The sequence below is a fragment of the Giraffa tippelskirchi genome, chromosome 12, assembly GCF_054371585.1.
Source record: "Giraffa tippelskirchi isolate mGirTip1 chromosome 12, T2T-mGirTip1v1.2.pri, whole genome shotgun sequence".
In the NCBI taxonomy this organism is placed as follows: domain Eukaryota; kingdom Metazoa; phylum Chordata; class Mammalia; order Artiodactyla; family Giraffidae; genus Giraffa; species Giraffa tippelskirchi.
This window is the reverse complement of record NC_137286.1, coordinates 49,586,923-49,607,046: the sequence shown is the minus strand read 5'-3', so window position 1 is coordinate 49,607,046 and position 20,124 is coordinate 49,586,923. Positions and strand designations below refer to the sequence as shown.

At 41.8% G+C, this 20,124-nt stretch overlaps 1 protein-coding gene and 1 non-coding gene across 6 annotated transcripts in view; one reads left to right on the top strand and one right to left on the bottom strand.

Annotated features, from left to right (window-relative positions):
• The window catches only part of AGBL1 (AGBL carboxypeptidase 1), an 867,141-nt gene that overhangs the window by 221,464 nt on the left and 625,553 nt on the right, over positions 1–20,124 (top strand). The window lies entirely within an intron of this gene.
• Positions 578–684, bottom strand: LOC145530785 (U6 spliceosomal RNA). Its single transcript, XR_014072077.1, has one exon. It is a non-coding gene; the product is annotated as a U6 spliceosomal RNA (small nuclear RNA).

The window sequence follows — 20,124 nt, the reverse complement described above, 5'->3', positions numbered from 1 at the left end:
CGATTCCCTGCATGTAAAAATACTTGTTTATACACCAGGTAATACATTCTAGGCTTCTCCAATGTGCCTAGTACCTGTGTCATCCCATTAACATTAATAACCCTTGTAATTTTTTAAATCTGTACCACAAGTCCTTTAATTAATAATTTATTCATTTATTTTGTCTTTTTATGTAAACTTTTTAAAATTTATTTTTAATTGAAGGATAATTGCTTAACAATATTGTGTTGCTTTCTGCCACACGTCAGTAGGCATCAGCTACAGATATACCTATGCCTCCTCCCTCCTGAACCTCCCATCTCCCACCCCATTTCAACCCTCTAGGTTGTCACAGAGAGCTGGTTTGATTTCCCTGAGTCATACAAAATTCCCACTGGCTGTCTATTTGACATATGGTAGTTGGAGAAGGAAATGGCAACCCACTCCAGGGTTCTTGCCTGGGGAATCCCAGGGATGGTGGAGCCTGGTGGGCTGCCGTCTATGGGGTCGCACAGAGTTGGACACAACTGAAGCGACTTAGCAGCAGCAGCAGCAGCAGTGTATATGTTTGCATGCTACTCTCTCCATTCATCCATTCAAAAATAAGGAACGCTTCACAAATTTGTGGGTCATCCTTGCTCAGGGGCCATGCTAATCTTCTCTGTATTGTTTCAATTTTAGTGTATGTGCTGCCAAAGTGAGCACAGTAATTTATTTTTATTTTCTGCCATTGATACCATGAAATTCCATGGTAGAATAGAATAGCCCTTGTAATTTCAGTAAAATCTAAATCTTTCTGCCTCCGCAAAACCCTTCTCAGCTGTATCTTACCCCTTAAGCACTCCACACCCTTCAACCACACTCATCTTTCTATTCCTTGAACACAGCGACTAAATTATCTTCCCCAGGCCTCAGGATTTGCTGTTCCCTCTGAGTAGAAAACTTTACCTCTATAGCTTGGCAAGATTGATTTCTTCTTGTCCTATATTATCCTTGCTCAGGTTGAGAAAACCTTCCTGGGTCACCATATGTCATGTTCTCTCGCTCAGAACCTCATTATCACATGACCTTGTTCTATCTTCCTCACAGTCCCTACAACTGAACTCCGTAAGGACACAGATTGCATGCTGTGTTTTTTCACTCTTGTATCTCTAGGGTCTAACAGTTCCTGCAGAAAGCTGGTGCACACTCAATATTTATTGAACAAATACATGAAATCCTTGCATCTATTTTTCCTTCCACCCACAAATGCAGGGACACCTTTTGAAAAGTTAACTTTTTCCTTAGGTATTTCATGGGATACCCTCAGGTAGCCTCAATTGTACTCATAAAGTAGCCATTGGATATAGTCACCCTTATGGGCTGCTCCATTCTTCCCTGATGCTTGGGCTTGTTTTGTTAGTTGTCTGCTCTCCTCGAAGCTGGTGCACTGTTTTGCTACTGCTAGGGTTGAAAACTTGCTGGGTTTTCAGAGAGTTGCTTAATTCCGTGTAAAGTTGGGGGGATTAGCACTCTCCAAAACTCCCCAAAACAATGTTGCTTGGCATCAAAGCTCCTTAAGTTTCCTCTGAAAGAAGCTCCTTCTTCATACCCTGGACAGGGACAAGCTGGCAACCCATGTCTCCATTATTCAGATGTTTTTCTTTCTCAGAGTCCCTCACCTAAGACATGAAAACTCAAACTCCTCACTTATCTTTCAGCCTCAAATCCTAAGGCTTCCCTGCCTACCAGCACATGCTTTCAAGGGTGGGTCATGACCAACCTTCCAGTTCCCCAAATAACCAAACTCAGTTTACCAGGCTGAACTAACCAGGTACTCTGATTCATATATTTCATGGGTGTCTCATAACATGACTGGCTTCCCAGGTGGTGCTAGTGGGTAAAGAATCCACTGCCAATGCAGGAGATGCAAGAAACCTGGGTTCGATCCCCAGGTCAGAAAGATCCCCTGGAGTAGAAATGGCAACCCACTTCAGTATTCTTGCCTGGAAAATTCCATGGACAGAGGAGCCTGACGGGTTACAGTCCATGGGGTTGCCAAGAATTGGATGACTGAGCACACATGTACAACGTGACCATGAGTTTGTTATTAAAATCCCTTATTTTAATATAAAAGGACAATGTAGTTTATTGTTTATGGATATTTATATATATAGAAAAAGTATAAAACCATGCTGGAAAAAGATAATACCAGAGCAGAAAGAGGAAAAAATGAATCTTTATTGGGGACTTTGAACTTCGTCGCAGAGAGTCGGACACGACTGAGCGACTGAACTGAACTGAACTGAACTTGAACTTCTTAAAGGAAAAGAATTTTAAGGAAGATATGACAGAAAGTGAGCTTTTAAATCTGGATGGGCAGCCTCATGAGTGTCTGTCCTATTTTTTTGTATCTCCAACTGTATTTGTATTTCATATTTAAAATTTAAAAATTAAATTAACATTTAAAATGTCAACATATCATCTTTAATCAAAAATTGATAAACTAGTGTAAAATATGAAATTAACCACATATTTCTCATCTTATTATTCCCTAAGCAATCGCTTTTAACAGGTTCATGTTTTTCTTCAGTGCACACAAACACACACACACATACACACACACATACCTGTACATTCACACATAAACACATGAACTCATGCATACTGATTCCTGAAATTTAGACTTAATGAACTTAAATTAGCCTTCCTGACAATTCTGTCCTGTGAAAGTCCAAATCTCTTCCCCATGAATTCCAAGGTTGACAACCTCACTAAATTCTGTATTACCGATTATACTCCCACAAAAATATAGATTATTTTCCTCCAGGGCCCAACCAACAATGGATTTACCAGTCTTCTACATTTTCCTGTTAGTTAAAGACATTAATCCCCCTCTCTCAAAATACCATTTCAGTGTTATTTCCATTTGAGTCTCTTTGTGCATTACTCAAGTGATCCATATTTTTAAATGTTATTTATATGTCTCCCATTTAAGTTACTCAATTTTAAGAGTCATTTGTCTATTATTTTATTACATGCTTTGTCTTTTCCTAAATAATGTAATAGGAGCTCTTTGTATATTAGAAATATTCTTCTTTGTTAAACATTGATTTATTTAGCAAATATTTATTAAGTATTGATCATTGTTTTAAGATAGGGCATCAAGTAGCTGATGTTTTCGCCTAGTCTGTCACTTCTTTTTAAATTTGTTGACATCTTTGCTTAGTTTTCATAGACTCTAGTGTAATAATCTTTTCCTTTATACTTATGAAAGTAATGTGTTAGGGAAAAAATATGATTTTTAAAGATGATGGAAGTAAGGCCCAGTGAATTAAAAGTAACTTGTGTATGGTTGCATAGCTATTAAGTATGAAGCCAGAAATTGGAAACGGGGTCTTTTATGATATCAAAAATTGCTTTATTTTAAATGCAATACTTATAAAAGAATTCATGTAACATAAAAGTCTAGATTAAGAACAATTAAATGGACACCCAGGGATATACTACCCATTTTAAGAAATAGGGCATTACTCCATATTTTAACCCCTGTAATCCTTGTTCCTATGTGTGTGCTCAGTCGTGTCTGACTCTTTGCAACCCATGGACTATAGCCCACCAGGCTCCTCTGTCCATGTGATTTCCCAGGCCAGAAACATTGGAGTGCGGTGCCATTCCCTTCTCCAGGGGATCTTCTTGACCCAGGGATTGAATTTGCTTCTCCTTCATTGGCAAGTGGATTCTTTACCACTGTGACACCAGGGAAGCCCCTTGTTCCCATGAACCCACAATTTCTTCATTTGAGTAACTATCATCCTGGATTTGTGTGTTAAATGGTCTCTTGCTCCTTTTTATACATGAAAATCACATTTATATATCTCTAAACAACCTACTGCCAAGTCTGCTATTTGGGGCTTTAGGTAAATGGAAACATACTGTGTATGTATATCTTGTGTTATAATTGCCTTATTTTGTTAATAACATTTGAGACTGAAACATATAACATGTTGGAGTTGCATCTGAGTCATTGATTTTCACTACTGTATAACACGCCCAGGTATCAATTTAGGTCTATTCATCCATTTTATTGTTGATGGCTAATTGAAATGTTTACAGTTTTGTTTTGTTTGCTATTACATACAGAATATGTATACAAATAAAGGGCCTCTTGATGAGGGTGAAAGAGGAGAGTGAAAAATCTGGCTAAAACTCACTATTAAATAAACCAAGATCATGGCATCCAGTCTTATCTCTTCCTGGCAAATAGAAGGGGAAAAAGTGAAAGCAGTGACAGATTTCATTTTCTTGGGCCCCAAAATCACTGTGGATGGTGACAGCAGCCATGAAATTAAAAGACACTTGCTCCTTGGAAGGAAAGCTATGACAAACCTAGTACATGCCTGCTAAGTTGCCTCAGTCCTGTCCAACTCTTTGTGACCCTGTGGATTGTAGCCCACCAGGTTCCTCTCTCCATGGGTTTCTCCAGGCAAGAATACTGCAATAGGTTGCCATGCCCTCCTCCAGGGGATCTTCCTGACCTGGGGATCAAACCCATGTCTCCTGTGGCTCCTGCATTGCAGACAGATTTTTACCACTGAGCCATTGGCAGCATATGATAAATCTAGGCAGCATATGAAATTTAAAAAGCAGAGACATTACTTTGCTGACAAATGTCCAAATAGTCAAAGCTATGGTTTTTCCAGTAGTCACATACAGATATGAGAGTTGGATCATAAAGAAGGCTGAGAGCCAAAGAATTGATGCTTTCAAACTGTAGTCCTGGAGAAGACTCTTGAGAGTCCCTTGGACTACAAGGAGATCAAACCAATCAATCCTAAAGGAAATCAACCCTGGATATTCACTGGAAGGACTGATGTTGAAGCTGAAGTTCCAGTACTTTGGCCACCTGATGTGAAGAGCCAGTTCATTGGAAAAGACCCTGATGCTGGGAAAGGTTGAGGGCAAGAGGAGAAGGGGGTGACAGAAAATAAGATGGTTGGATGGCATCACCAATTCAACGGATATGAGTTCGAGCAAACTCTGGGAGACATTAAAGGACAAGGAAGCCTGGCATGCTGCAGTTCAGGGGATTGCACAGAGTTGGACACAACTTAGTGACTGAACAACAATAGCAACAATTTAGTGTTTTGTTTCTGGTTGCTCTCAAGATTCTCTCACCAACTTTGGTTTTCAGCAGTTTGACTATAGTCTATACAGGTGAGATATATGTAGATATGCTTGTATCATTTATTCTGCTTAGCATTCTGTGAGCTACTTGCATTAAGGATTGATTCCTTAATTTCTCTAATTTTTCATTGTTAGTATATAAAAATGCAAGTGATTCCTGTGTATTGATTTTGTATCCTGCAACTTGCTAAATTCACTGATTAGCTCTAGTAATTTTCTGATACTATCTTTACAGTTTTCTATGTACAGTATCATGTCATCTGCAAACAGTGAGAGCTTTACTTCTTCTTTCCCTATCCAGATTCCTTTTATTTCTTTTTCTTCTCTGATTGCTGTAGCTAGGACTTCCAGAACTATGTTGAAAAATAGTGGTGAAAGTGGACACCCTTGTCTTGTTCCTGATCTTATGGGGAATGCTTTCAGTTTTTCACCATTGAGAATAATGTTTGCTGTAGGCTTATCATATATGGCCTTTACTATGTTGAGGTAGGTTCCTTCTATGCCCATTTTTTTGGAGTTTTAACCATAAATAGGTGCTGAATTTTGTCAAAGGCTTTTTCTGCATCTACTGAGATGATCATATGGTTTTTATCTTTCAATTTGTTAATATGGTGTATCACATTGATTGATTTGCATATGTTGAAGAATGCTTGCATCCCTGGAATAAACCCAACTTGATCATGGTGTATGAGCTTTTTGATGTGTTGCTGAATTCTTTTTGCTAAAATTTTGTTGTTCATCAGTGATATTGGCCTGTAGTTTTCTTTTTTTGTGTTGTCTTTGTCTGGTTTTGGTATCAGGGTGATGGTGGCCTTGTAGAATGAATTTGACATTGTTCCTTCCTCTGCAATTTTTTTGAAAGGGTTTTAGAAGGATAGGCATCAACTCTTCTCTAAATACTTGATAGAATTCTCCTGTGAAGCCATCTGGTCCTGGGCTTTTGATTTTGGGGAGATTTTTGATCACAGCTTCAATTTCAGTGCTTGTAACTGGGCTGTTCATAATTTCTATTTCTACCTGGTTCAGTCTTGGAAGATTGAGCTTTTCTAAGAATCTGTCCATTTCTTCCAGGTTATATATTTTATTGCCATATAGTTTTTCATAATAGTCTCTTATAAGCTTTTGTATTTCTGTATTGTCTGTTGTAACCTCTCTGTTTGTAAAGCACAAACTGGGAAACAAAACTAAAGCAAGGTGCCAAGTGGGGAATAAAGCAACGAATGTAAAACTAACAAATATGTTGAGAGGAAAGGAGAGAAGGAAAAGACATATAGACTGCAAAGTTAAATAGAGGTAGATAAAGAAGATGTGTATACGTTAAAGATTAACTGCAAGGGGAAAAGCAAACAAAGGAATAAATGTAGAAAAAATAACAATAAGTTTAAAAAATTAAAATTAAAAAAAAGAAAAAAGGAAAAAAAAAAAAAACTCAGCAGAACAGCAAAAGCCCAACGTAGAGGCAGAGGTTTATGACAGCAATAAAAAATATGACTGAGGAAAAAGAAAAAAAAGTTCAAAAGCTTAATTGGATTTCTTCGTGTCAATAAAATCGACAACTACAACAGAGGAGGGGAAAAGGAAAACAAAAAGAAAAAACATCCAAAAGAATCTACAGAACAAGTCAAAAAATAAGATAATAAATGTTTTTCTTGAGTCACTGCTGCAGAGTCCTTTCCCGTGCTGGGAATCACAGTCTACCTCACCTCCCCAGGATGCCCTCCAACACTGTGCTGATCTCTGGACCTGCCGTGGGGGCAGCTCAGGTTCTAATCTGGTCCTTCTCCTGTGCGTTCTTGCCTCCAGTGTCCACAGATGTCAGAACTAGTGCGTTTTCTTTTGTGGGAGCTCTCAATGGCCTTTACATATTCCACAGACACAGAGTCTGCCTAGTTGATCCTGTGAATTTAATCAGCAGCTTGTACAGCTGGTGGGAAGGGTTTGGGTCTCCTTCCTTAGCCACACTGCCCCTGGGTTTCAATTGTGGTTTTATTTCCACCTCTGCATGTGGGTCGTCCACTGGGGTTTGCTCCTGAGGCTGCCCTGGAGGGCTTGGGTTTGCCCCTGTGAGGGCCAGGCGTGGAGGTGTTGCAGCTGCTTGGGTCACAGGGGTTCTGGCAGCACCAGGTACTCAGGGGGGTTGGCAGCTAGGGCAGCAAGAAATACAGTGCTCTAGAATCCCATGGATGGAGTAGCCTGGTAGGCTGCAGCCCATGGGATCACAAAGAGTCGGACATGACTGAGCGACTTCACTTTCCACTTTCATGCATTGGAGAAGGAAATGGCAACCCACTCCAGTGTTCTTGCCTGGAGAATCCCAGGGACAGGGGAGCCTTGTGGGCTGCCGTCTATGGGGTCGCACAGAGTCGGACACGACTGAAGCGACTTAGCGGCAGCAGCAGCAGCAGAAGGGTATGGCAACCAGTACTGGCCAATAGGCTCCAGTATTCTTGCCTGGAGAACCCCCCTGACAGAGAAGCTTGGCAGGCCATAGTCTACAGGGTCGCAAAGAGTCGGACAGGACTGAAGCGACCCTTTGCGCATAAACACAAGACTTTTTATTTTTGCCTCTGGCAGCTCTGCCCCCATGAGAGTTGAGCATGAAGGTGGTGCAGCTGCTTGGTTTGTGGGGACCCTGGTGGCGCCAAGTGTGCAGGGACATGGACTGCCTCCATGGCAAGAGTTATAGCCCTATCAGAGTCTTTTTTCTAGCCTCCTGTAGCTGGCGATCAGAAGGCCTCTTTGGCCGGTCTTTCTTCGTAGCTCTGCCAGTTCAGGCACTTAGAGGCTCCCTTGCCCGGGGTCCTTCACTGTTGTTTGGCTTGTCAGGCACTTAAAGGGGCACCCTGGGCGGGGTCCTACTCTGTAGTTCAGTGCGTCAGGCGTTTGATGGGCCAGCCTCTCTATTGGTCAGCTGTCCATGCAGGTGTGTAGAGAGAGACTATGGTGATGGCTCCGCCCCCTACGTGTGACTCAGCAGTATCGCCTTGCTTCCATGGCTGCCTGGCTTTCCTCCACAGGCATTTCCCACCACAGTCTCCTCCTTCATATCCCCTCGATCCATTTCTCTGCAGTCAACAGCATCCCTTGCACTGAGATTGCTCCACAATCCCTGAACTCCAGCTCCCAGCCGCTGCCCTTCCAGGAGACCCGCGTTCCTGCCAGGCATATGTATGGCTGCGGCAAGTACTGTCTGATTCTCTTTCTATTTAGGCTGCCACAGATCAGCTGTTTCACTCTCAGCCTTAAATGTTTCTCCTCTGAGTCAGACAGTTGCCCCCTGTGGGGATTGGACCCCCTGCTTCAGTTTCCCCACCTGCCTAGGGCAGGTCCAGTCCTACTAACACTCCTGTTTTTCTCTGTAGTTCCTTCATGCTAGTGAGTTTTGCGTGGGTCTGTATATTCTTTTCCACTGGTCAGGTACTCCTGTCTGCTCTCAGCTGGTGTTCTGCATGCACTTCTGTGTCTGAAGGTGTATTCCTGATGTATCCGTGGAGAGAGTTGTACTCCACGTCCACCTACTCGTCTGCCATCTTGTTCTCCCACCATCAGCTTTTAATCGCACGTTTGCAATACAGAGAGTCTATGTCTCTCCATGCTCATTTCCTCCAGCCGGAGCAAACAACTTTTCATGTCCTCCTACACCCAAATCATGAGATATTAGCCTGGGCCCTGAGGTTGCATGGGTTTGATTCTCCTCTCACAGCAGTTTAAGGTGTTTTTTTTTTTTTTGTATGAGAGGACTCAAAGAAAGACGTGCTGTTTTTTGCCTGTTCATCAGCAGCTCGTGAGCATCTTGCTCATATCTCAAATTTCTCTTTCATTTCTTTAAACATAGTTGTTTTTTTTTTATAATAAATTTATTTATTTTAGTTGGGGGCTAATTACTTTACAATATTGTAATAGTTTTTGCCATACATTGACATGAATCAGCCATGGGTTTACATGTGTTCCCCTTCCTGGACCCCCCACCCACCTCCCTCCCCATCCCATCTCTCTGGGTCATCCCATTACCCTGGCCCTGAGCCCTTGTCTCATGCATCGAACATGGAATGGTGTTCTGTTTCCCATACGATAATATACATGTTTCAATGCTATTCTCCCAGAACGTCCCACCCTCACCTTCTCCCTCAGAGTCCATAAAATTGTTCCATGCATCTGTGTCTCTTATTCTGTCTCGCATATAGGGTTATCGTTACCATCTTTCAAATTCCATATATATGCATTAGTATACTGTATTGTTGTTTTTCTTTCTGGCTTACTTCACTCTGTATAATGGGCTCCAGTTTCATCCATCTCAGTAGAACCGATTCAAATGTATTTTTTTTAATGGCTGAGTAATATTCCATTGTGTATATGTACCACAGCTTCCTTATCCATTCGTCTGCTGATGGACATCTAGGTTGCTTCCATGTCCTGGCTATTGTAAACAGTGCTGCGATGAACATTGGGGTACACGCGTCTCTTTCAATTCTGGTTTCCTCGGTGTATGTAAACATAGTATGTATGTAAACATAGTTATTTTATATTGTTTTCCACAAATCTAATATCTCCTGGAGGCCTTAGTTCCTACAGAAGAACTCAAAGATATTGTTATGTATATTCCTTGAGGAGGAACCACAGTCCTACTTTAATTGATGCACTATAGTTTTCTGGTTGTTCCTTTGTTTCTGCATTCCCTACTTCCCTAATTAGCTACTGTTTGAATCTGCTCTTTGGAACTCTGAGAAGGTCTAAGAGGCTGAAGCCTTTATCCTGCAAATAGGAAACTTGAAAGGCTTTTCTGTCCAGGGCTTTCAGGGATTTCTTAAAATCTTACCTCTTCTACAGCAGCCCTTTCTTCCTCTCTTATATGCCACCAAAGCAGAAAAATTTGTGTCTCCCTTGTTGGGATATACCACTCTTTGCACTCTTTGGAATTCAGTGCAATCAGCTGCTTTGTGATATTAACCTCTGATAGGTTCAAGGAAAGTTATGATGGATATGAAATCATGCAACTCAGATTGGGGCTTTAACACATGATCTGTTCAGTGAGAACAAACATCTGGTCTCAGGACTTAATGAAGCTCAGGTTCTTGATGTCTCATCGCAGAAAGAATTTAGTGAGAGACAAAGTCATAGGTGAGAAGGAGATTTATTTAGAAAGAAATACACTTCACAGACAGAGTGTGGCCTATCTCAGAAGGTAAGAGAGGACCTTGAAATATGATATGGTGAGTTTTTATTGGCTGGGTAATTTCACAGGCTAATAAGGCAGAGGATTATTCCAACTATCTAGGAATTGGGCCACCCTCACTTTTTGATCTTTGGTGGTTGGCTTCAAAACAGTTATGGTACTGGTGGGTGTGTCACTTAGCTTATGCTAATGTATTACAATGAGCATATAATGAGGCTCAAGGAAGTCAGATCTGCTATCTTGAACTTAGTTAGTTCTAATAAGTTTTTCTTTTCTCCTGTGTCCATGGTTGCAGAGTTGGACATGAGTGAGCAACTAACACAGCACAGCCACATGGCTATGCCATTCTTTTAAAGACTATGCCCTGCCTGCTTCCTGTCTTGGATAGATTATTATTCAGCTTTTTTTTTTTTTCTCCATTAGGATGCAAGAAACATTGTCCAGTGGCTTTCTACATGTTTCCTTCAAGAAAGCTGTTAAAAGTATTTAGTCTATTATTCTTCTATTAATGGGAATTCTCACCCCTTGAAATTCCATTAATATCCCTTTCTCTATTGACTTTTTAGTTTCAATTATTAGACTTTTCACTTCTAGAAATTTATTCCATCCTTATCCACATCAGCATTTTGCTTTTAGAGTCTCATTCCTTGTTCATATCTCAAATTTCTCTTTCATTTCTTTCAACATTGTTTTTTTTTTAATGTTGTTACTTTATATTGTTTTGCATAACTCTAGTATCTTGCATCTCTCCAAGTCTGGTGCTCCTTGTCTCTGCTGCCTCTCACTCATGGGGCCTTGTTTCCTGGTTTGTTTCGTAATTGTTGATACTAAATCACTCATTTTTCTTGGAATTTTACCTCCTGGAGATCTTTGAGGTCAGAATTGAGGCTGCTTTACTTAAGAAAGCATTTGTATTTGCTTTTGCTAGTTATCTGAGGATGCTAACAAATTGAGATGACTGTATTACCGCCCTTAAATTTGGGGACCACAGATGGATCAAGAATTCAAATGAATGTGAAAATTTGCTTATAGTTATGGACTCCTACGGAAATTTTGAAATAAGCTTTTCTTGCTCTGCCTTTTTGTGAATCAAGAGTGAAGACTTTTGGGGGGAGGTGTCTCAGCTTTATATAAGACTCTCTATTTGATGCCCCACCAAGGATAAGCTGCGTGCTTCACTTTCCTGCATCTCCTGCAGCTTTCAAAGCAAAAACTCGGGGTCTCCAAGGCTTGGTAGAAATCCTTGGGTGAAAAGTATGCTTTGATGCTTGCTTACCTTTCAAGACTTCTTTGGTGTCACTCTGTTTTCGGCATCTACAGATTTCTTTATTTCAGATCAGCTCAGCAATGCATTGAAACTGATTTTAGAAAAAAAGAGTTTATTTTAGTATTATGGTTGTTTTGTTTGGGGGATTGTTCAGAATATTTAATCTGTTATTCTGTTGGAAATGGAAGTTTTCACTCCTTGATCTTTCCACTTTACATACTGCTTCTTTCCATTAGAAAGAAAAAATGAAACTATTTTTTGTTTACTATAATGGATAATATGAATTTGAAAGTCTGTTTGTGAATCTGAAATAGTATATCTGCTCTTCTATATTTAGAATTGACATTAGTCCTGCTGAAAGAATACTCTTTCTTTTATGGTTCTTGAAATACTTTTTTCTTCTCCCCTAGCAGAGTAAGGATTTTAATGAAGAAATAATTTGAAAATTTTAAATTAACAATCCAGCTAAGGACCAGGTTTGCTCCAGTGCCTTCTGCTTATTTTCTTTGACATCATGAATATTAGCAGAAGAGTGACTTTTGTTTGCCTTTAAGATGACTTGTTCACCTAGAGGTACCTCCTCTTTCTGATTTCAGTCACACATACCAACATCAACACCAGAAACCTCCAAAAGACAAGTTATTTATTCCATCCCATCTGTCTGCTTTGTGAAACTAACTTGCATTAGTTGCTCAGTCATGTCTGACTCGGTGCGACTCCATGGACTGTAGCCCGTCCATGGAATTCTCCAGGCAAGAATACTGGAGTGTGTAGCCATTCCCTCCCACCCTAAAACAAAACATACCCGGTCACATTGCAAGCCTGACTTACAGAATGCTGAGACTGTGTTGTTATGCTCTTTCTCTTTTCTTAAAAATAGGGGTTGAATTTAATGGAATAACACTGATGTGAATAATATGACATTATCCAGTTTGTGGTGGTTTCCTACTCCCATTCTGCAAACAAAGTTGAGGGGAAAAAGGTAGCTTGGTCACACAGGCTTTTGTAAACAAGAATCTCTCGAGGCCATAGCAGGGATATCATTACACTGATTCCAGTTGCAGGAGAAGATTCAGGAACACAAACTATGGGCCGAGTCACTGGGCGTATTAACTGCCTGAAATGTGATCATTGAAATTTATGTCCAAAGCCACCTTGGTAATGATCTCCTGATCGAGATCTGACTTAAGCTGGTATCTGTGGTGCTGCCTTTCTGAAGCAACAGATGAATGCAGGAAGAGCTTCCATGCCACAACTCAGAAGCAATTGGTGGTGCCCCAGTGTTCTCTGTGCACCCTCCCTGTAGCTGATCTTCTGTGGCTCATTGAATGTGGAGCCCAGGTGCAGCTGTGGGTTTTGACATCCCAGAATTTTATAGGGCAAGGGCATCCTCAACATGTACTGATGTGCGTCCGGGTTGGAAGTAGCTATTCATGAAACTGACAGAGTAAAACCCTAATTAGAAAGACCCGCAGGCGCCCTGTACCCCGGGATGCTTTAACAGAGCTGTCACTGTCTCCCTTCAGGCAGGATCATCGGGCTAGAACACTGAGCAAAAAAACATTTTGTTCAATGTTCACCATAAATAACTCCCATCATTAGCAATGTGACAAGTGAAAAGACGACCTGCATGTCAAGAGACAAGGGTTTTTGTATGGTGGTTGTAAGGGGTGATTCTGAAAACTTTTAGCAGCTGGGGAGGTAGGTTTTACCTTCTGAGAGATGCTACTAGAAACTAGTGAAGTCAAATGGGTATGCCTTTCTGATCTTCAGCAGAATGAAGCTTAATTTGAGGTTTTGGAAACACTGTAGGCTGAGAAAGGGCTGTGGTGGAGGAACTTGACTTCAAATCCTGATTCATGTCAGTATTTCGTAGGAATTTTTAATTTCTTTGAAGCTCTATTTCTTGGTCTTTGCAATGGAGGGTTGTAAGCAACTCTTTGTTTAGGCTTAAAATGTAGCCCTGTTTATTAAGATTCTGAATTCTTTAGGAAAAAAAAGCAAAGCAAACCTATATACCTTATTGCACTCTGAATATGCTTGTGCAAAAAGCCTTTATTCATACAGTTGAAAAGATACATTGCCAGATCATATGGTAGTTTCTCAAGCTGTTATGGAAAGCAAGAGTCCTTATCTTAATTTCTTCTCAGTCAATAACAATTCCTAGTACAGAAGGAAGAAGAGAAAAGTAGAAATGGTACTCCTTTGAAGGAAGCTGTGATGTAATGATTTGGTGGGCAACTTACACAGTTTAATTAAGCACTCTGATTGAATCAATATGTACCCAACAGTTCAGCCTGGCAATCAGCTTAATCTCATTAAATGTTGTTCAGGCCCCAATAATTGATTAATAATACATTATCATTTATGAATTATTGACTTAAAGTTATTATAATTGCACATGCTTTGTTCACTGCACCTGCTGTCCACATGTTAATTATGACATGCTCAAGCACTTTTCTTGGAATAACTTTAGAAATAAAGCTGATGGGGTTTTTAATGAAGTAAGATTATCTTTGATTCAGAGCTGGCCTTTCTCAAGCCTGTGTTGTTTAATAAAAGGGAGCAGACATTTGCCTTTTTAAAGCCAGGGCTCTAAGAAATAAAGACAGAGTTGGCAGACCCCATGCTCAAGTTGGACGGTGAGCCCTTCTGAATGAGGTAGGTGATGTCAGCCTCCTAAGCCAGTGGATTCTACTTACTGAGAAAGAGCTTGCCTTACTCAGTAGGGAGTGGATTTCATCTGGAAGAGATGGGTGCTTCCTTCATCAGTGGTCTGGGAGGAAAGAGAGGACCTCAGAGAGGAAAATGGAATTGGCAATGTGAAGGAGTATCCTTAGACTGTGGGAAAAGAACTCCTTGGGACTTCTAACATCAAGGAAATGTATTACCTTGTCAATTACCAGTTGACATTGGGGGCAACCTTCTGTTTCAACTGAGATCATACTGAAAAAGTTATTCCCCCAAAAGACATCTATTACATGCCACTGAGTGAGACAGACCCTGGATATACAGACATCATTTCTGTTCTGGAGTTTACTGATTCTGTTTTTTAGGGTTGGATTTGTCTAAGGTTATTTGGGGATTCTAGAGGAAAGATTAGACCTTTCCTGGCTAGAGATAGAGAAGTGTTGGTCGCTCAGTTGTGTCCAACTCTTTGTGACTCTGGGCTGTAGCCCAGAAGGCTCCTCTGTCTGTGGAATTCTCCAGGCAAGAATATTGACGTGGGCTGCTGTGCCCTTCTCCAAGAGATAGGAAGCATGGGAGCTGTTTGGGGAAATGCCCTTTAGAAGGACCTTAGGCTGAAGAAGAGGAGTGATCCCACTTAAACCAGGTTTAACCAGATTAGTCCTTTGCATCCTATTTCTCTCTACATCTAGCTCCATTCTCTCTCGCTCATTTTTTGAGGGAGAGCTGGTTAGCAAAATCCTGCTTCAGAGCCCCAGCCTGGCCTCAGCTATGCCAGAGGAGTAGAGACAGGAGTTGAAAATGAACCCACACTTGAGGCCAAACATAAAAGGAGAGGACAAGGTTAACCTGATTATGGCTGCAGAATGCATTTATGTTTGATGCTCAAGGGGAAAGTAAAATTTTGGGACTTGGGGAGTCCCAATTTTGCAAAGTCCCATGGCCCTTCCCACACTGTGAGTCTCTTTCCATGGCCTTCCTTGAAGGACCTGGCCTTGATTTTATTGACAACACTCTGGGAGGCATTCCTGTTGCTCCCTCTGGTTCTTAGCTCTTAAGAAGCCCTTCAAGGATGAATGAGTCTGGCTCTCCTAAAATGTTCCTTCTCCAGTGAGATCCCCCTTTAATCTCCAAAACCTTGCCCAGAAACCAGCAGAGTAAGAAATAAGATCTCATCTTCAGGCTACATTTTTTTTTTCCTTTTTGTGAATGCCTTTAAGAGATTGCATATTTTCAAGTGAGAAAGAAGATATATTTTTAATAATTTTATTTATTTATGGCTGTGCTAAGTCTTCATTGCTATATGGGCTATTCTCTAGTTGTGGTGTGCAGGCTTCTCGTTGCAACAGCTTCTCTTGTTGCAGAGCACAGGCTCAAGGGTGCGTGAGATTCCATAGTTGCGGCTCCCGGGCTCTAGAACACAGACTCAGTAGTTATAATGAATGGGCTTAGTTGCTCTGTGGCCTGTGGGCTCTTCCTGGATCAGTGATGCAACCCGTGTCTCCTGCACTGGCAGGCACATTCTTTACCACTGAGCCACCAGGGAAGCCCCAGGAAAGAAGATGTGTATAGAGTGGGAAAGCGTTGGTCCATCATCAGGCCTGAGCTGGCATCCTGGATGTTCTGTGTGAAGTTTGGAAAGTGGATTAAATTCTCTGGGTTTCAGTTTCCTTATCTATAGAATGAGGATGATATTATTGCCCTCATAAGGGTGGTGAGGTTAATGCAGTAAGGTGTATTTTCCTAACATAATGTCTAAGAAAGTACATGCATGCTCAGTTGTGTCCGACTCTTTGTGACCCTATGGACCATAGCCCACCAAGCTCCTCTGTCCATGGAATTTTCCAGGCAAGGATACTGGAGTGGGTTGCCATTTCATACTCCAGGGGATTTTCCCAACCCAGGGATTGAACCTGTGTCTTTGTGTCTCCTTCATCTCCTGCATTGACAGGCAGATTCTTTTACCACTGAACCACCTGGGAAGCCCAATGTCTTAAAGAAGGTGCTTGTTAAATTCTCATATGCATATTCTCTCTTTGCCATCCTTGACTATTGTAAGCTGATGGATCACTCATCTTACTTGGTGCCATTTTAACCCTCAGGTTAACACACAGCCTTCTGAATTGAGGAGCTGGGGGTGAGACTCAGGTGGAAAGGAAAGTCACCCAAATGTCATGTCAAGAGCACAGACCAAGCACAGCTGTTGGAGCCTTTCTGATCAGCATTCAACTTTGAGCTTTCCCTCACAGTAGCTTGGTAGACTGTTGTAAACCACTGACCGCTGGGCAACCTCTGAAGTGAACCAGCCTCAGTTTCTTCATCTGTAAAATGACACCAGTAATATTTTTTCATATGACTGTGATGAAGTTGGAAAGCGTTAGTGTATAAAGCACAGTGCCGGGCATTAGGTAAGTGCTCAGTAGTGTTCCCTCCTCCCGTACTCATACTGTATAGGTATTATGGTAGCTAATGTTTACTTCAGAGAGGGATTGGTTGAAGAGGAGAATATAAGCTTTTGAATTTGTAATCTCAGATAATATCAGCAGGCAGGAAGTAGCAAGTATGACAAAACATCCTATCTCAAATAGCCTAAAGCTCCCGGGATGGAGGTGGGAGAAGCTTGTCTATTTTATTTATTTATTTGTGTATTTACTTGGGCTCACAGGGTCTTAGTTGTGGCATGTGGAATCTTTAGTCACGGCATGTGGGATCTAGGTCCCCAGCTGGGGATGAGACTCAGGCCCCCTGCTTCAGGAATGCAGAGTCTTCACCACTGGACCACCAGGGAAGTCCCAGAATTTGTCTGTTTTTGATACACCAAGTTAAGGATAACTTCTGGCAGAGACTGAAGCACTGTGTAACTCCTGTTTTCTGAGTGAACCCCCAAATGACCAATTTTAACATAGCCAAAGTGGCCTTTCTATCTTGTACCCCTTTTCTTTACACTCAGCTTATTTACTGTGGGTAGACCCATGTAGAGTGCCTGAAGTAGTCCCATTATGTTAACATAAAGGAATTTAGACAAAATTACAAAAGAGAAGTGTTCTAAGAATACTGATTTTGTAGAAGCAATCTCTTACTAGATTCAGCTGGTCTTCCTGTGTTGAAATAAATCCTAGCTCACCTTGAAGTGAAGTGCTCCTTCAGATCCCAGATAATTCCCTAGACTTTTTTTTTGTTTTTTGAGTCTTGCTTGATTTATTTTGGTGAGATTCTCCCTCTTTACCTCTTAACTTTTGTTGAATAACCACACCTCTCCATTCATTTGGGCTTCCCTGATAGCTTGTTGTGCAAATCAGTACTCGGAAACCAAGCACCATACTCATACTCGGAGAGTTGGAGAACTCAGGTTTATTATGCTGGTGGGCCCAGAGGAGTTAACACTACAAGCTCTGAGCCCTGAACAAAGGGATTACAGAGTTTTTATAGACAGGCTGTATCGGGCAACACTAGCTGTTAATAGGCTGGTTTTAAACTAAAGGGTTTCATGCATGTGAGAACAGTGGTCAAGATGGGGAGGGGGATGCCTGACCTGGGCAGGCATGATTAAGCAGGTTTTCAGGGGCTGGGCAATTGCAAAGAGCAGGACAAGGGTGAGTGAGATAAACTCCAGTTCCTAGTATTGCAAATTCCCACTTTCTGAGACTACGTGACCTACGTGATCCAGACTTTGCAAGGGGCAAAGTGAGTTACAGAGGCAGAAGGAGGTAAAATTTAAAATTTTCCTTTTCATTCCCCCATCTTGATGTTTCTATCACTTGTGGCAGAAAGCATCATCTCATGTTTTTGTAGGACATTCACAGCTCCCCATCGTTTAGGGGACTATATTGAGCTATTACCATTTGTAACTTTATGGATTCAATCCAAGAGGTTATAAACTGGTTAACTGCACTGAGAATACAAGGGCCAAACAAGAGCGCCACAAAGAACACGAAGAGAGGACTGGTTAAAGGGAGAAGCCACGATGCCCAGCTCCTAATATTGTTCCAGTTGCCCCAGGAATTTGCTAGTTCCTCTCTCTTTTTTATGATTCATTCCCTTAGCTGTTGGGCCATGCCCCTGACTATTCCTGATTGGTTTACATAAAAGCAGCATTCTTCGTTCAAGAAGAGGCAGAGTCCTCCCTTTTCAGCTGTCAGTAGATCTAGACCTCTCCTATTCTGAAAAACCACCTCAGCCAGGGAATCTAGTTGGTCCTGTAAGGCCACTAAAGATTTGGCTACTCCCTCAATGTCATCTGCGAAGTCTTTGGATAGTGTGTGGTAAAAGGTGGCTGATGAAGCAATTCCTCCTATTCCCATACCTATCCCAGTCATGATTCCCAAACCAACTAGTTGGGGTATAAACTGGATGGCTCTTTTGACTGTTTGTGCTGCCAGAGGTACGGTGAGAGTCTGGTTGTTAGGGGCAATATTCATCTGGGGAAAGAGGAAAGCTAAGGGGCAGATACCCATCCAGTTGACTGGTAGACATAAGTAAGCATCTGTCCCACAAACAAAGAAAAGGCTTTGATGTGGGCGGCACCATATTGTGTTTGTGGGAGGATGAGTGGGTCACTCACCATTTATAGTTTGATTACAGTGGTCCCTGGCTAAATTGCCTACAGGTTCAGTTCTTCCATCATTTGTAAAGCATTCTGGAGCCTTTTGAGTTAACTCAATTGCCCTTAAGACTGGCCCTTGTAAGGGTGGATCTATAGGAGTTCCCATGGCTGTTGCATTATTTAATAGTACTGGTGCAGCTAAGTACCATGGAGCTCCTAAGTATAAGCAAAGCCAGCAATCCCTGGCCAACTGGGGTTGGTGTCATTAAGAAGGAGGGTCTAAGGGGGAGTTAACTCTGTAAACTGGGTTATACTGCCAATAAGCAGAGCCTGATTTTTTAGGGCAAAGTTGGTCCATGATTTTGTTTGCATTATTGTCCCTGTCCAGTAGGTCTTTCCATTTATTTGACGGATAGACACTTGTCTGGGTTGTAACATCTGTGTGGCATTTGGGAGTAGACAGAGGCATAGGGGCATGATGGCAATGCCATGGTATTGGGATACCACCCAGGGTTTGGATCTTCTGGTGGGGGAAAGTTAGCGGCAGTTGGGGGGAATAACTGGAAAACATTTTTGGCATCCAGGCCCCTGGATATACATCGCATGGTTGTGAAGGCAGTAGGTAATCGGCCTATAGGATTGGCTATCTACGTTGTTCTAGCTGGTGGTTGAGTAAGCGATTTTCCAAGGGTTGACTGTAATGTTGACAGGTGCATGGTGGATAAGGAACGGCACCATCTGTTACAGCAAGGGACACCAAAAGTCTGCAAAGCAGCCTGCACATAACAGATAACTGAACACTAGCAAAAGGTTTTCTCCCCATCTTTGGGTTGTCACCGCTATTGCAACTGAGCCTATCATGAAGGGGGGTCAGTTATACTGTGGGGTAATTTAGTTAAATAGGGAGAATTGATCATAAGAGACATCTGATAAGAATGAGGCTTCCCACTACAGTGAGATAACAGACAGCTAACCACAGCTTCTGACCCAAATCCCAATCCTGGGGTGTGACTGAAGCTAGTCCTGTAGCAAAGAGCACAGCAGTAATACCAATTGGGTAGAGTCCAGGGTTGACAATGAAAATCCATTGATATTTTGATAGCTGGATCCTCAAGCTTCCACTGTGCGTTGATCAGCCAGCTGCTGGAGTGTGGCTGGAGCAAGGCTGAAGATTCCTCAAGCTTCTGCGGTGCGTTGACTAGTCAGCTCCCGGAGCCACTAGAGCAGGGCTCAGCATCCTTCATGGGTGAGGGTCGTTGTTTTTGGAACCAGACCTTGAGGGGGTTTTCAGGGTCCTGAACTGTTTTC